Below are 14,865 nucleotides of genomic sequence, written 5' to 3'. Positions count from 1 at the left end.
GTGACTTGGGCACATTTTGTGTTGGACGACCTTGAAATTTCCTGAGTCATGACCACTTTCCGCCTTTAGTTTCTAATGCCTGCCCTAAATCTCACACCCTGTCATGCTGCTCCATGCTTCATGCACTTTGTATTTCCCTGCCATGGAAGGATCTCCACATAAATTATAAAGGAAATGGAGCAGAGATGTAATCACAGCGCCCAGTGCTGCCATGGCAGAGAGAAAGCGTCAGACAAAAGGGAGCAAGCAAAGGGGCAGGGTTTAAATCAGTGTCACTCCACTTGGTACAACGGATACAAATGGTGAAACCTGCCCCACTGCTTCCAAAGCAGTCCTAGATTATATCATCAGACAATCATGTGACCTCAGTACTTGGAAGGCAAAGGCTGTTTCTGACCATCAGGGGAATGAAATCCTGATGGGAGACATCAAATTTATGCTGCTTTTGTTTTTCCCTTTGAAAAGGGTGGTATCCTACAACCTGCTGGGCAGCCCTTAAAACACTGCAGAGGTGGGTGGTTGCCCATATCTTCATCCAGTTCTGCTTCACAAGTGGATTCCAATGCAGGATCACAGGTTCATGGGGTATAACAGATGTTGGAGCATGCCATAGTCAGCAGACCCCGGTGCTAGGGACATAGTTAGGGACACGGGTGGCGCTGTGGTCTAAACCACTGAGCCTCTTGGGCTTGCTGATTGGAAGGTTGGCGGTTTGAATCCCCACGATGGAATGAGCTCTCATTGTTCGGTCCCAGCTCCTGGCAACCTAGCAGTTCGAAAGCATGCCAGTGCAAGTAGATAAATAGGTACCACTGTGGCAGGAAGGTAAATCATCATCATTTTTAATTTGTATACCATCTTTCTATCTTACAATACTCAAGGCAGTTTACAAGCTGAAGAAACAAAAAATGTACATCTTACAACAATCTAATGCAATACAAAAATGTGGTAATAAAACCTAACTTTAAAATAAGCAACCTACATCAAAAAAGTAACATTAAACAATCATTAGAATAGTATAAAATAATATCCACATATAAAATTAAACAGAAATTCACCCTTAACAGGTACGATAAATAATTTCTAAACTATAATCAATAAAACAACGGCAAGCCACAGTACATAAAATAATACAATAGAAATTGAGAAGCAGAGACTAGAGGTTGGAGCAAGGCAGGAGGAAGAGAGCGCCTCTCCCCTCACAGTACTTCCTCCAGGCACAGCTCCCTTATGAGGAGTCCCAGGGCTGGGGGGGGGGGGCAAGGCAGGTGGAAGAAGGCCTTGCCTGATGAAGTCTCTCCCCTCACAGCATTCCGTGCGCTCTGGTTTCCGTCACGGTGTTCTGTTGCGCCAGAAGCAGTTTAGTCCTGCTGGCCACATGACCCGGAAAGCTGTCTATGGACAAACATGGGTTTCCTCGGCCTGAAAGTGAGATGAGTGCCACTACCCTATAGTTGCCTTTGACTGGACTTAACTGTCCAGGGGTCCTTTACCTTTGCCTTAGTCAGCAGAGGTCAGTCAGGCCAGGCACTGGTTTCTTTTCAGATTGTGCAAATCTTTTGATTTTACTCAGCTATCAAGCCAAAGTCTGCCTGTTTCAAATATTCAGCACCTCTACCACTTTGTCTGAAGAGCAGCTTTGGGGCTGGGAGGCCGAGAGGCTAATCTGATTTTCAGCATAATCAGATTTGGTATCTGTAACATGATCTAATGTGAAGCCACCATATCAATAAGACAAACAGCATTCACCTCTCAGAAAAAGCAGCAGGCCCGGCGGAACAGACACAACAGCTGGTATCCAGGAAACCTCGAAGATACGCCGCGGCTGCTGCATTTCCAAAGGGGACTGAAATTGACATCATTTTATTACAGAACAGAAGATCTGGAAATCTGCCCTGTCTATGCCATCCTTGGGGAGCTGCGCCACTGGCATGGGAAGATGCCATATCATCTACTTGTGCATTTCGCTGCATTTCAAGAATCAGTGTTGCAGTGCAGGCAGGGGAGGGAAACGGATCAGGTTCACCTTTAAAGGTGAATAGACCTAATTTGCAGGGACGCGGGTGGCGCTGTGGGTTAAACCACAGAGCCTAGGACTTGCCGATCAGAAGGTCGGCAGTTCGAATCCCCGCAACGGGCTGAGCCCCCGTTGCTCGGTCCCTGCTCCTGCCAACCTAGCAGTTTGAAAGCACGTCAAAGTGCAAGTAGATAAATAGGTACCGCTCCGGTGGGAAGGTAAACGGCGTTTCCGTGGGCTGCTCTGGTTTGCCAGAAGTGGCTTAGTCATGCTGGCCACATGACCCGGAAGCTGTACGCCAGCTCCCTCGGCCAGTAAAGCGAGATGAGCACCGCAACCCCAGAGTTGGTTATGACTGGACCTAATGGTCAGGGGTCCCTTTACCTTTACCTTTAGACCTAATTTGCACTTTCAGAATGTGAACCGAAATGTGGGGCTGTACACAACCCCCCACTGATTTTCCCCATTGCCCTGATCCAGGAGCCCTTAATCAGAGTGATGTTGCCTTGGGTCAACCCACGGACCACCTGCCTCGCCCCAGATCCATCCCCAATGTAATTTGGGAGTTGGGCTTTTACATAGGGTTGGGAGGGGGAGAGGGAGGAAGAGACACTGTATCTCCTCCTCTCCACCCAGCTGACTAAGAGCTGCCAGGATTTGATCCTGCAGGGTGCTGCTCCTTTGCTTGTGAAGGAACAGCAACCAGCCCCATGAAGCTGGCAAGCTTGGACTACTGCAATGCTCTCTACTTGGGGCTACCTTTGAAGGTGACCTGGAAACTACAACTAATCCAGAATGCGGCACCAAGACTGGTGACTGGGAGTGGTTGCCAAGACCATATAACACTAGTCCTGAAAGACCTACATTGGCTCCCAGTACATTTCCGAGCACAATTCAAAGTGTTGGTGCTGACCTTTAAAGCCCTAAACAGCCTCGACCCAGTATCCCCAAAGGAGCGTCTCCACCCCCATCGTTCAGCACCGAGGGCCTTCTGGCGGTTCCCTCATTGCCAGAAGTGAGGTTACAGGGAATCAGGCAGAGGGCCTTCTCAGTAGTGGTGCCCGCCCTGTGGAACGCCCTCCCACCAGATGTCAAGGAAATAAACAACTACCTGACTTTTAGAAGACATCTGAAGGCAGCCCTGTTTAGGGAAGCTTTTAATATTTGATGAAATGTTGTATTTTAATATTTTGCTGGAAGCTGCCCGGAGTGGCTGAGGAAACCCAGCCAGATGGGCGGGGTATAAATAATAATAATAAATAATAATAATAATAATAATAATAATAATAATAATAATAATAATTATCATCATCATCATCAGCAACAGGATTCGATCCTGCATAGTGCTGCTTCAGGGCCTGGGAAAAAGGAGAGGTCTGGTAGGAAAGGGTGTAGGGCTTGCCTTATATTTTCTTGTGAAGATGCAGTTGTGGTGCAGTTTGGTGTTGTGCCTCCTGACAGCTCCAGGTCAATGTGGGACCACCCAGCCTGACCTAAAGTGAACTGGGGCCTTCCCAACCCAGCCCAACCCAACTGATGTCCTCCCAATATGCCCAATTTGGCTCAGGCCTGAACCAAATCTAGTGCACAGCTCTACCCAAACACACCTATGGTTTGAAATTCGCATTCCTCTGAGGATTGCAACACAGCCAACTAGCCAAGTAACGTGTACAAAAATGCATTGTATTGCAGGAAATTGGTTTGCAAAAATGTTCATTGGGCAAAATTGCATACCAAAATATGTATATTGCGAGAAATGTGTATTAAAATGCTAATGAATTTTCATGAGCAGAGTACTTTAAAAAAATAAATAAATTGCACACTATTGTGGAAATGTGGAGAAATTGAACTTAAGAGTGGAAAAAATGAGAAATCGAAACTGACAGATTTTGTCCATCCCTAGGTTTGGGATTCAAAAATGTGGACGCAGCAACCATATCACAAATGTAGCATCAAATCAAAGTTTGCTGCAAGAAAAGAAGCAAAGAGTCTTATGGCATCTATTTTATATATCCTGATGTGGAAGTTAAAAGAGAACAAGGAATTCCTGCAAATTGCATAAATTACCCAGGATCAAGATCAAGATTGTTGATCAAGGGTTCTGGAAGGGGGACTATTGCCCCTGCTAGGATTGACTGAATATGTAATTTTCTCCTATCCTGATGCAGTTCAAAATGCCTAGAGAACACAAGGCTGCCAAAGGCTGAATGAGGTTACCATTTTTATCTTTCAAGTTAACAGCCAAGACATTTCAGGACATTCCAGCTTTATAGGTACCACTCACCAGATGGCAGCAGAGACTGCAAGATAGCATAATGGGTCAAACTGTTAACATTATCACTAGACATGAAATAATTTCATACTTTAAAAATTTTGTTTTAAAATCATGGGAAACCCCCCAATGCTTCCTCCTTTGTTCCTATTGAGGCTAAGCTACACCCTGAACAGCAGATCTGTGACTAGATCCCCCAGTGAATAATAATAATAATAATAATAATAATAATAATAATAATAATAATAATAATAATAATAATAATATTTATACCCCGCTCATCTGGCTGGGTCTCCCCAGCCACTCTGGGCTGCTCCCAACAGAACATAAAAATCACGATAAAACATAAAATATTATTACTTTTACATTAAAGCAGCCGCATGTGACAAGCCACCCTTGCTGAAATTCCTCTTCTGTGCAACTATTAACTAGAGAGCAGGGCCCCCACCCTCCAACCATGCCTGGGGAAGTGGGTTTTTTTGTTTGGAGTCAAGAAAACCAGACTAGCCATTTTAATGTTTATTTCTTTAGAGCACTTGTATGCTGCTCTTCAGCCAAAAGTGTTCTAAGGGTGGTTAACATTCAAACAAGACAGTCCCTGTCTGCAGTTCTTACAATCTAAAAGTCATGGCACGAAAGGAAATGGGAACAGGGAGGGAGGAGGGGAAAAATGAAATAACAATACAGGCACCGGTTCTTAAAGTTAAAGAATAATGGAAGGGAATGACCAGCAGGAATGGCAACACTTCAGCGGCAGAAGGGACTCTTCCCATCTCTCTCACTGAAGCAGGCTGCTAGAATGGCAGTTACCAAGCAACAAGTGAGATAGAGGAGGCCTGGCAGCAGTTACAGAGGAAGCCGCTCAGGCACCTGGGGTGAGCCACCCATAGGGGCAAGGTGCACTGTGGGGCTTCCAGAGTCTGCCTGCCTCCTCTCACTCAGCTGCCCTACAGCTGGGGGGGGAGGCAGCGGGCAGACTGTTTGGCAGCGTGGAGCCTGTGCGCGCCCAAGCCATTGCATCGCTCCCAGGCCCCGTGGTGAGTGCCACCTGCCATTTTGTCACCCCCCTCAGTGGTGACACCTGGGGTGGCCCACATCCCCCCCACCCCCTTCCTCCACCGCTGCCTGGCAGAGGAAATCCTTCAGCAGAGCTGATTGAATGAGCCTTGCTTCCTATCTCAAGCGATTCTTGCAGCCAGCCTGGGTGGGATGTTAGTATCCAAAATGCCTATGTAAAGGGTTAATTGCGAGGGCTGTAGAACTCTGTGATGTCATATGCTCTGTGGCCGTTATGGCCATTATTTCCGTTATGGCAGTTAACTGAACAGTCTAAACAGTCAGAGCAGAGCAACAAGTATGTCACGTTGTGCTGTCTGTCTCAGAGCTAGTTAGTCCGTAACAGTTTAATCTATGGCTGGATCGACACTAACATGAAAAAAATGCAATTTACCATGGGTGATGGATTGCTGCTCTACAGCACCCTCTGGTGTCACATTTTATAACACATTTTTAACGTTATAATTGACCAGCTGAGTCCTATTTAAGACGTACAGTGGTAACTCTGGATGCGAACAGGATCCGTTCTGGAGCCCCATTTGCATCCTGAAGAGAACACAACCCGCGTCTGCGCGGGTTGCGTTTCGCCGCTTCCGCGCATGCGCGTGACGTCATTTTGAGCATCTGCGCATGCGCGAGTGGCAAAACCTGGAAGTAACGTATTCCGTTACTTCCGGGTCGCCGCGGAGCGTAACCTGAAAACACTCAACCTGAAGCATATTTAACCCGAGGTATGACTGTATTAGCAACTTAAGAATCACTTACCCGCATTGTCTCTTCAATCTGCAACCGTAAGTACACTAAGTAAAAGTTAATGTGTTCTTTAAACTTCAAAAGAGAGTGTCTTGTGTAGTTTTTCTAGGAGGGAAAAGAAAACTCATTAAAGGGTTAAATGACCCAGGGCTGTCTTCCACATACTCTGTAAATGGGCACCAAGGTCTAATTGCCACAGCCTGCCCCTTCCCTTCAACCACTGTCATCCCGCCCCCATTTGCCTCATAATGCTTATTCATTGGCTCTGCTGTGGCAGGCCCTTAGGAGCCAACTCCTAGGGGCCAAGGTCTCTGCGCCCCCCCCATAAAATACTTGAGGGATTTGATGGGCGTTGCCATTCAAATGGTGTGTGCATTCCATTTGATCAATTATCGGCTTACCTGTCCCTCCTATATTTTATTCAAGTTGGCACCCCTTGGCAGACTAGCTTCATTAGACCTCCTCTGCCATCTGCTTGCCACCTGGGGACTGCCATTCCCTCAGTGGGAGAGATAGCAAGCAGGGCTCATTCATTTCTTTGGCTTTGCTGGAGATGATTTTCCTCTTCCCTCCCTGTTCCTTTCCCCTTGCGTGTCTTTTTATTTTATTTTTTTAGGTTTAGTGGGGACTGTCTTGTTTTGCTTGCAAGTAAGCCGCTTTGGGGGACGCGGGTGGCGCTGTGGGTTAAACCACAGAACCTAGGACTTGCCGATCAGAAGGTCGGCGGTTCGAATCCCCGCAACGGAGTGAGCTCCCGTTGCTCGGTCCCTGCTCCTGCCAACCTAGCAGTTTGGAAGCACGTCAAAGTGCAAGTAGATAAATAGGTACCACTCCAGCGGGAGGGTAAACGGCGTTTCCGTGTGCTGCTCTGGTTCACCAGAAGCAGCTTAGTCATGCTGGCCACATGACCCGGAAAGCTGTCTGTGGACAAACGTTGGCTCCCTCGGCCAATAAAGCTAGATGAGCTGGCAACCCCAAAGTCGGTCACGACTGGACCTAATGGTCAGGGGTCCCTTTACCTTTACCTTAAGCCACTCTGGGAACCTTTTTGACTGAAGGTGTACAAATGCTCTAGATCAGGCATCCCCAAACTCGGCCCTACAGATGTTTTGGGACTACAACTCCCATCATCCCTAGCTAACAGGACCAGTGGTCAGGGATGATGGGAATGTCTGTTCTAGATAAATAAATAACACTCCTTCTGCTGCATGGAACGACTTCATTGGCATAAGTTACTTCTTTAGCATCTCACTGCTACCAGTTTTCCAGTTATGCTCAAGGCGTGCCTCTGATTTCCCCGGCATTCATTTGCTCAGCGCACAGCACATAATGAATGGCCTCGGGTCTGTCGGAGGCGCCAAGAGCTCGCCTTAAACTCACCGCCCTCTTCATCAAGAGCAAGGCTACTGATTTGGAAAATTGTCCTTTGCAAAGAAGCTCGCTACAAAAGTTCCTTTCGGCTTTATCGCTTATGTATATATTCATGCTTCACGGAGAGCCCCAGCGTTTAGACTTCGTCACATGCTGCAGTTTAGAGCCGGAAATTTGCCCAGGAGGGAAGAGGATTTAGGTTTATTCTGTTTCAGATACTTGGCTCTTGGGGAACTGAGAAGGCAAGTCGCTGATAAGCACAGATTGTTCCTGCCTTTGCAAATGCTGATAATTAGGCTCTGCACATAGGGCCGGCCTCGCCATTAGGCAAACTGAGGTAATTGGCTCAGGCGGTGGAATACCACTGGGATCCCGAGGTGGTGGATACCACCACTGTACGTGCCTGAGGCCACGCTTTCCTGCCCACTGCTGCCACTGCAGGAGAAACAAGGAGAGGTGGTGGCAGCAGCAGTGGCAGGTTCCAGTGAGATCTCATAAGCCGTGGCAGAGCTCTGTGCAAGCTTTCATCACTGCTGCTGTTTCTCCAATGGCAGGGGGCCCTATTAATTCCTTCCTAAAACATGAAGGTAGCTTCATGAATTTAAAAGGAGTTTCTACTTGTGTTTCTGTTTTATTTTCTCCATAAAGTACAATTGAAAGAAGCAAACTTAAGCCAGCGGTAGCATATGAGGGATTTGGCTCATGCTGATTTTTGCCAGCCAAAGCAAATGCTCCAGACGTGACATTTGCAAAGTGAAGTCAGACGCCAAACTGGGGAAGATGATGTGCCCAGCTAGCATCAGCATGCATACAACTACCATCACAGACTGGTTTCCAGTGCACAAGCTCAGATTTCTGAATGGTGTCAAGAGAGGGTTCCTGCCCCCCCCATGCCACCAAGGGTGGATCTACACACAGGAAGAAAACGCTATAAATAAATCAGAAATTAAATCGTTATAACAAATGGGGTGGGGTGGGGGAAGCACTATGAAAAATCGCATGGAAATTTTTTTGCTCTCCAGCTCCACCTGGTGTTCCATGCTTATAACACATTCAAAATATTGTTTTTTGACTAATGTAGCTGAGTCCTGGGTGCAGCCGGAATCAAAAGCGGGCAGCACAATTAATGCAAACATTACCTTTGCACAGTAGGTGAGGTTCCACACACCCTCACACACATCTTGCGAGCCTTCGTCCAGGGAAACAAGAGGCATTGTTTCATAGATTCATAGGTTCAAGGATACATTCCAGCCTGGCAAAAAACATTCAGTATGCAAAGCGGGACCATTGGGTGATGTAGCTTGGAGAGAGAGTCTGTGGCCTGGGGAGTGTTCCAAGGGCCAGAATGAGAATCCTGGAGGGGCCGCATGTGCCACCAAGGCCTGAGGTTCTCCACCCTTGCCTTCAAACAATTGAGATTAAAGATGAAATTGCCTCATGAGCAGTTCACATGTTACTTTCTAAACGAAAATGCCACTTTTAAGATTGAGGGTGGGGGAACGGACAAAAAAACAACCACCAAAGTAGCAAATAGCAACACTAGTGTTGAATATTTGCTCGGAGTTGTTTTGGCTCGTGTCGTGAGCTGGTAAACCGCATTTCTTTGGAAACGAACAGCACATATTAAAAGGCCCCACTGACTTCAGTGCGCTTTGATCGCGCAATCTGAAAGCAAAGAGCGCTTGAGCACATTGCCTACTGGAGACCGCTGATGCAGATGGACGCGAGGAACAAAGAAAGCTGTGTGGGCCTTGCAGATTGTATTTAGAATTCAGATGTACAATAAGGGAGGGAGAAATTGGCACAGGACCTCTGTAAGTTAACACAGAGGGTGCCAAGGGTGGCCTGTGAGAGACACACAGCTGACAGGGTTCATTTCAGGATATTGAAGCCTGCCCATCTGTGCTGGATTTAAACTGCCAGAATACTTTTATGTAGTGAAATGCCACATTTGGGTGCAGCGAAAACAGTAATGATTGAACAGATCCTTTCAGTGTGAAGAATCTGATTGATGTGTCAATACTATATGTCATCTACGTATATCCTGAGCTGTTTCCTCTGCAAAAGTACAACTACTTATAGAGCAGAAAACTCTGCCAAATGTAATTCAGCAGAGACAAGGGCAAAGTTCTGCATTTAGACACACACACACACACACACACACACGAAATGGGATGGTAGATACTCGGCGCTGTGGTCTAAACTACTGAGCCTCTTGGGCTTGCCGATCAAAAGATTGGTGGTTCAAATGCCCATGACGGGGTGAGCTCTCATTGTTCGGTCCCAGCTCCTGCCATTCTAGCAGTTCGAAAGCACACCAGTGCAAGTAGATAAATAGGTACCGCTGTGGCAGGAAGGTAAATGGTGTTTCTGTGTGCTTTGGCACTTGTCACGGTGTCCCATTATGCCAGAAGCGGTTTAGTCCTGCTGGTCACATATCCCAGAAAGCTGTCTGTGGACAAACGCCAGCTCCCTTGGCCTGAAAGTGAGATGAGCGCCGAAATACCATATTCGCCTTTGACTGGACTTAAAGTCCAGAGGTCCTTTACCTTTTACCTTACTTGGCTTTGCACAACTACATGTGCAAAGGATCTCGGGACTGTAGTAGATGACAAGCTGAACATGAATCAGCCCTGCTCAAGGGCAGAGGACAAAGTTAGGAAAAAAGGGTTTTCAGTGCTTATGCTCACAATGTTAAATAAATAAACCAGAAAATAACACCTGCAACTGTAAGTATCTTATTTTTCCTTCTTTTAATAATTTAAATGTGGGCGAGAGGGGTGACAATAAATTTTCTGCAGCAGGCACCACCTGGCCTTGCTACACCACTGGTCCAACCCACAGGAATGCAGGAATAATGCACCCTTCCCATACAGGGATCGAACCTGCAACCTTGGCGTTATCAGCACCATGCTCCAACTGACTGAGCTATCCACTATGTGGCTCTGAAGGAATGATTATTGTTCACTAAGCACAAAACAAAATTATAGGCTTTCAAGAATGTGCTAATAGATACAAATGACAAGTGTTCAATCAACCAAATGATGCAGATGCACATATTGATCAGGCTAACAAATGAGACTATTATAGGATGCAGAAGCCGGCCTGCTGGGCCAGGAAACTGCTTGAAGATTTGACCTTTTCCCAAAGGAATCTTCTTTCCTTGGGTAACAGAGACCCAAAGCAGGACTGGCCTGTCCATGAGGTAGGGTGAGGCAGTTGCCTTGGGCAGTGGAAGCCCAAGAGGCAGTGTCTCCATGGGTGCACCAGCAGTGGTGCCAGCTTCCGCTGAGATTTTGCAATCTTTGTGGGTGCCACAACCCAACCCAGCTAAGGGAGGTGGTGGCAATGGGGAGGTGGGGCAGTGGCGTGGCATGGCATGGCATGGTGGCCTGTTTCAGTTTTGTCTTAGGGTAGAGAAATGAAACAAACCGCCCCTAACCTGAAGCCTAACACATATCCTTCAAATTATAGTTTACTATAGACTACAGTGGTACCTCAGGTTACATATGCTTCAGGTTACATACGCTTCAGGTTACAGACTCCGCTAACCCAGAAATAGTACCTCAGGTTAAGAACTTTGCTTCAGGATGAGAACATTGTGCTCCGATGGCGTGGCAGGAGCGGGAGGCCCCATTAGCTAAAGTGGTGCTTCAGGTTAAGAACAATTTCAGGTTAAGAACGGACCTCCGGAACAAATTAAGTATTTAACCTGAGGTACCACTGTATTGGGGAGCAGTCTGCCCACCTCTGCTCCCTTCTCCCAATTAACCTCCATCTCCAGCATCAGCACCATGATACTAGCAGGAGCTTCCCAGCTTGACATCATCAGGGTGCCACCTCTACATCTCAGCTTTCAGCCCATACATTTCATGGTCAAAGATGCTTCTGACTTGGCAACCCTAGCTGCATCTGAAATCATAGATTACAGTGGTTCCCAACATTTTTGGCGTGGTGACTCACAATTCTGAATTCACTTGGTATGGTGACCAGTTGATATATTAGCACAGGAATGCTAGACCTTGGGTCTTCGGCAGCCATTGTCTTTCTGCATTTTAACTGCAGGTTAACCAATTCTACAAGCATTTCTTGGGATATCCAAGCCAAAATTAACGTACCACCTATGAGCATCTTGTTGGGTCCATCACTGAATCTTTTGCCTGCCCCCAAAGAGAGGTTCTTTAACATCAAAATGCAAGACCTGATCCTTTCAGTGTTTGCTTACAAGTGTCAACACAGTATTGCAATATTTTGCAGTATTGCAAAAACAAAGTTATAAAGGTTTTGATCACATGCCAGCTAAAGATTAATTGTCTGGGGTTTACTTATAAAGCCCACAACCCACAGGCTTTGTGACCCACTTATGGAGCACAACCCACTGCTTGGGAAATCCTGGTCTATGATGTCAGCTGTAGGCAGTGCTATTTTTCTGGAAAAAGAGGTGCTGAAACTCACTATGTATGCCTCCCTTGTTCTCTTATAATGGCAATGGTGCCCACCTGGGTTCTGGTGAGTTCCGGCTGGAAAAAGCCCTGGGTGTAGGGCGGGTGAATATGACTCTGCCAAAACAGTCTCCTGTGTCAAATGGAGGGGGCTGAATTAGACCCATGGGCCAGAGGTTCCCCACTGGTGGCTTAACCCGAGGTTGACACTTCAAAACTGAGTTGTAATAGTCAACTGCCTGAGTGAGCAAGGAGCTGGGAATCAGGGAGAAGGCCTGGAATACCTTATTGCTGGGACAGCATCCTGACCAAAACAGGAAGTCCTTTGCAACTCTTCCTGTCCAGGATTGCCCAATGGCCAGCCTGGCTGGGCGGGGCCTGTTCTGAGCCTGTGAACTCTTCATTGCGCAGATGTTTGGCCAGCTGTATGGGGAAGAGAGAGAGAAGTTGGCTGTAGGGCAAGAGCGCTCTCTCTGGAATTTGCCCCAGGTGTTGGTGTTTAATGGCAAAATGGGGTGAATCAGCAAGTCTGTTTTATATTGGTACTTTTGGCTATATGCTGCGCTAACGAATATTTACACAAAATCCTCCTGCCCGGCAAACATATGATTGATGATAGTATCCATATGGACTTCTGCTTAGAGTTATGGGAGGAATGTAAACCAAGAAAAACAAATAGCCTCGGTCGTAATTAATACCGTAGGACTGCTGCATGTCTCCCACCCCACCCCCGACCCCCTCCTTCTCCTTAGCCCAACTGCTGAGTGCATTCTTGGAAAGGGACAAAAAGTGATTGCTCTGGGAGTACAAACTTAAATCCAGAGCAAAGAATGAAAACCTGCCCTTCTCTGCTTTGGTGATGAGCAGGTAGCAATTAGGCCCAGCAATAAGTACTTCAGTAATGAGTGCTTTTGATCCCTACACACACACACACAAAGCTTTTCGTTGTTGTAAGGTAGGTCAGTAGAGCTGGTTCCTGGTTATTGTATTCATTCATTCATTTATTTATTTAGGGCTAACGTAATAGCATAAAAAGAGCCCTGCTGGACCATACTGTTCTCACAGTGGCCAACCAGTTGCTTGTTTGAAGCCCCACAGTAGGACCTGAGGGCGCAGCACCCTTGTGATTCCCAGCAGCTGGCATTCAGAGACATATTGCTTCTGACAGTGTAGATAACACACAGCCACCATAGCTGCAGAGGCGGTTGCACTAGCAAATGGGTTTTAATGTGGCACAGCAGACGAATCCAATGCAACAGCTGCGCTAGTGGCAACTCAGGCAACAGACTGCACAATCTACTGCACAACAGAGTTACCGCCAACCTGCGTATGCATTCTCCAGTGTAACAACGCTCTCCTGGTGCCAAACATTTTCACTCACAGAGCAAGTCTACCACTAAGTGACTTTAACTGAGCACTATGCTGGATACAACCCAATGACTGAAAGAGTTGAGTATCATATTATAAGGACTGGCTGAATCTTTATATCCCTCCCTGATCACTGATGTCTTGTGGCAGTTGCTGTTGGTGGCTTGCCACGGTGTAAATGCAGGGTTCGTATCCTCTAGGGCAGGGGTAGGCAACCTAAGGCCCGGGGGCCAGATGCGGCCCAATAGCCTTCTAAATCCGGCTTGCGGATGGTCCGGGAATCAGTGTGTTTTTACATGAGTAGTATGTGTCCTTTTATTTAAAATGCGTCCCTGGCTTATTTGTGGGGCATAGGAATTCGTTCATCCCCCCCCAAAAAAATAGTCTGGCCCACCACATGGTCTGAGGGACGGTGGACCGGCTGAAAAAGCTTGCTGACCCCTGCTTTAGGAGCTGTACATTCAGTACTGTGGGTCCAGTTCTACGGAACTCCTTCATAGTTGAGATCAGCCAGGTCTGCTCCCTGTTGAATGTCTGGCACTTGGTGAAGGCTTTCTTATTTCTGTGTTTCCAATGGTATGGCTAATTTCAAGCAATTTTATCTGTATGGTGTCTCTTTGTAACCTCAGTGTACACGGCTTAGAAACTACGGTGTTACATGTTAAATTAGGGATAGGCAAATCTATCTGTTTTGGTTTCTCATTTATCTAATCTTAAATTCCATTTTCCACATTGCCACATCAGTTTCCAATTTTTAAAAAACCACCAGCATTTTAGTGCAAAATTCTCCTAATGTACAAGTATACATGCAATTTTGCCTAGCAGATACATTTTTGCAAAGCATTTTTTCACTAATATATGCATTTATGTACATTTTACGTATGCGTGTCAACACACACACACACTTTTGTACACATTACTTGGCTGCAGAACTGCATTGCAAAATTCAGAGATGTGTGAATTTTGAAGGATCCCTGCATTTCAGCTTGCATATGGTTTTGCAAAGTGTGAATTAGGTATATCCACCTATAAATGCAAACGAATTTCTCTCTCATCCCTAGTGGTACATACATTGTGAAACAATAAATGAATGAATGAATGAATGAATAAATAAATAGGAGTAGCATAAGTAGAACAATAGTGAGATGCAACACCAAGTTCTTACGAATAGTTGACTCTCGGTCTCTCTGTTCTTAATGGTTTGGGATTCATTCTGTGGCAGTGTGTGGGGGGGAATGGGATCTGCTCCCAGTGGCACGTGTGTGTTCTTTGCCCGAGGAAAGTTGTATCCAGCTTCATTAACATGTACAAGGAGCTGCCAGCCTTTCATCCTGGTCTCAGGCATCATGAATGAATTTAATCTCATCTCTCACATGTTTCTCTGCAATACAGCCTGAAGCCCTTCTGGAGCCCTCCATTGTCTGCTGCAGGATGTTGATTAACCTCAATGATTCTGTTTCTCTTAACCTTGCCACCACAATAGGCTCTCTGTCTCTTCACATTGCCTCTTCCGGAAGCTGAGTACTGCTCTCGACAAATCCCTGCCAACCGTTTCTGCAGTGCAGGAAACAAACCTCGTGATGGCA

At 46.5% G+C, this 14,865-nt stretch overlaps 1 protein-coding gene across 4 annotated transcripts in view; it reads right to left on the bottom strand.

The window, feature by feature from the left end:
- TMC3 (transmembrane channel like 3) overlaps positions 1-14,865 on the bottom strand; it is a 243,750-nt gene that overhangs the window by 43,837 nt on the left and 185,048 nt on the right. For 2 of the 4 annotated variants that reach the window (XM_081171047.1, XM_081171048.1), the window contains exon 1: positions 6,111-6,313. The exons of 1 other annotated variant lie outside the window; for it this stretch is intronic. The gene's annotated coding sequence lies outside the window, so the exon portion shown is untranslated. Of the gene's footprint in view, positions 1-1,749; positions 2,408-6,110; positions 6,314-14,865 lie in introns of those variants that run through there. One more of the 4 variants, XM_081171050.1, reaches the window with a different exon arrangement.

This window comes from Podarcis bocagei (assembly GCF_964188305.1).
Source record: "Podarcis bocagei genome assembly, chromosome: 14".
Taxonomy (NCBI): domain Eukaryota; kingdom Metazoa; phylum Chordata; class Lepidosauria; order Squamata; family Lacertidae; genus Podarcis; species Podarcis bocagei.
The sequence above is the reverse complement of the archived record's forward strand: the minus strand, read 5'-3'. Positions and strand labels throughout refer to the sequence as shown.